Below are 3,067 nucleotides of genomic sequence, written 5' to 3' on the forward strand. Positions count from 1 at the left end.
TATATATATATATATATATATATATGTAACGAACCCAAAACGTAGGCGTGTGGCTTCCAATACTCAGAGAACATATCGCAATACATAGCTTCGGCATTATGGGATACCCATTCTGCCGGTGAAAAATAAAGAGACAAGAAATATATACAATAATCGAAGTAATCGAAGCATAGATTATAAATGTGTTATACTTCGGTGCACTTTAACGATGAGGTGGGGTTTTAGGGGAGATGGGGTTTCGACACCACCGTGCACTTTATGAAACTTCGTCTGTGTGAATATCTTAGCATAGTAGACATGTGTAGAGTCATGCCTGATCGTATTGGCTAAACCCGTTTGCTGATCAGGGAGGAGCTTAAAGAACAGATTGGTTGGAATATATTCGATCGCAGAAGGAAAAGTGACATTCCGACCACCAGATAGACGCATTTAGCTTGTGACTGGTAACGTACAGTGAAAGTAAAAATTTGGGTCCAAGCTGCTGTAGCCCTGAAATCACAATACGTGGAGTTAATAAGCAGTGTTGAAGGGCGTGGGAGTCGAAAGAGAGAAAACAGAAGAGTGGTAATGAAAGGGAGAGAATGACATGTCATGAAATTCTGCTAATCGAAAATGTTAGGTATTATTCGGATTGCGAGAGGGAAACCTTCTAAATAGAGCAAGGTTTAGACTATTACCGCTTAAGATATATATATATATATATATATATATATATATATATATATATATATATATATATATATATATATATATATATATATATATATATATATATATATATATATATATGCGTATACATACATACATACAATCATAAATACACAAAAATAATTTATACATACTTATATATGTATGTATATGTTTGTATATGAATGTGTGTGTATGTTCGAGTGTGTTTGTGTGTGTGTGTGTGTGTGTGTGTTTCCGTGTGTGTGCGCGCACATTACATGTATGCACGTAAACACCAAAAATCATAAATAAACCAAAATAATGATTATAATTCACTGCTGAGGAACGTAAAAAGAACAATATCAACAACAATCCAATATGGTAGCTTTGCTAGCACGCAAGATGTATATAAATGCTCCAATGCGGTAAATAATAACAGAGAGAGAGGGGGTAAGAGACAATGACAGAGAGAGAGGGAGAGATAGATAGATAGATAGATAGATAGATAGATAGAGGGAGAGAGAGAGAGAGAGAGAGAGAGAGAGAGAGAGAGAGAGAGAGAGAGAGAGAGAGAAAGAGCGACAGTGATGGGGTGAGAGAGACAGAGTCAGAGACAGAGGGAGAGTGATAGAGAGAGAAAGTGTGAGGGAGAGAAAGAAAGAGAGAGATAATAATAAGCGTTGACCTCAACCACCAACACCTTCGAACTTTCGAAACTCTGAAGTAGAAATTGTCCGCCATCTCTTATTTGCAAATGTCTACCGCTGGTAAAGCTAGATCAATCTTTAAAATGAAGTCACCGTTCATGATATTTATGTCGGTTGAAAGGGATATTATCACGCTATACTGTTTTTAATAACTAAAGGTGATCTGTGTTGGTGGACGAATTTAACATAAAATTGGGTAGGGAGTGCATAAGTTTAGGATTCAGTTCTCTTTTACTGGTCAGTTTAGACTAAGAAGATTTCACCGTTTTCTTCTTTCATAGATATATGCGTGTATGTAAATCATGATATAATTGGACTTTCTGACAAGAGTCAGAAGTCTAAAACAGTCGGGGAGAAGTGTAGTCTCTAAAATCGACTTTCACTGATTGTTTTCTTTTTGTTGACCTCGTTGAGATTTGAACGCGAAAACATAAAAAGACGTCTCTAAACAATTGGCAGAAATGCTGAAATTAGTGAACAGTATTAGCTGATACTATTGATCCAACTACTTACTCAGATTGTAAAAAGATGGAACAAATAACACAAGTCATTTTGTCGAGTGCTCTAACGATATTGTCACTCTGTTGCACTTCAATGTTTTCTAATGAAAGCGCAAGGCCAGGAATTGTAAGGGAAAGGTATTAGTCGATGCCATCGACCCAATTACTTGGCTGGTACTTTATTTTATTGACTCTGAAGGGAAGAAAGGGGAAGTTGACCCAGGCAGCGTTGTGCAGCTTTGACAGTCAGGTATGGCGGGGGACGGACGACTGAGCGGCGCGCTCGTCGGGCGGGCGCCGAGCTTCCTACGGCATCGCTGCCCAGCACCCTTTCCTGCAACGGAGCGACAGACGGCGTTTTCGTGTCCTGGCCGTCTCTCGACCGTACGGAGCCCCGGGACGACAGCATCCCGGGGCCGCAATGTGTGTTCCAGGTGTCGATGTTCAGTGAGTCCTGCAATTTGCATCAGTTCACGCGGATAGCCGCGCTATTCATCGACGGACGAACCGAGTGATCACCCGTCCACGGTTTCGGTACTTATCATTACACTACTGAAACGTTACTACTACGCTACTGAAAGCAGTTTGTTTGACACGCCAACAGTTAAGAACTGAAATTTTATGTGAGGGCAACAGCCAGTTACATGCACCCCGCTATGTGACTGATCTATTATTTCACCGAACCGGATACGATGAAGATTATAGTTGACCTTTATCGTATTCATTTCTAATATCTCTGAAATAAAGGAGTCAACCAGTAACAAAAACGTCCCCCTATGCCTTGAATCTCTCTCCATAATGACCACTAATACGATTGCCAAAAAGTCAGATTCACTGGTAACTTAGTGTCTTATTTCACCGACCAGAAGAATCTTGCACCGGAGAAATTTGGTGAAAGTAATGTTGTCGCTCTCAATGTCTAGAAGATAGTCGACTGTGTCTGGCATGCGAATATCCTGTGTAAATTATCCAACCATGTGCCCTTATCTGTCTTTTACCTCTTGGATACTTAAATTTTATCAGTTCGCACTATCATGTTGTGAATTGACTGAGCTCTTATTTTCCCTCATTCTTTCAATTCTAGGTAGTCCCAGAGTTCGGTTTATTCCTACACTCACTTCCTTCTATGCATCAAAAACTTACTTGCCGTCATGTATAACAACGTCCACTCATACACAGATGACATTATCC

General features: G+C 39.8%; 1 pseudogene; it reads right to left on the reverse strand.

Moving 5' to 3' along the window:
• Positions 1 to 2,248: 2,248 nt before the first annotated feature.
• On the reverse strand, positions 2,249 to 2,407 carry LOC128250566 (5.8S ribosomal RNA; annotated as a pseudogene).
• Between the last annotated feature and the right edge of the window lie 660 nt (positions 2,408 to 3,067).

The sequence above is a fragment of the Octopus bimaculoides genome, chromosome 22 (assembly GCF_001194135.2).
Source record: "Octopus bimaculoides isolate UCB-OBI-ISO-001 chromosome 22, ASM119413v2, whole genome shotgun sequence".
In the NCBI taxonomy this organism is placed as follows: Eukaryota; Metazoa; Mollusca; class Cephalopoda; order Octopoda; family Octopodidae; genus Octopus; species Octopus bimaculoides.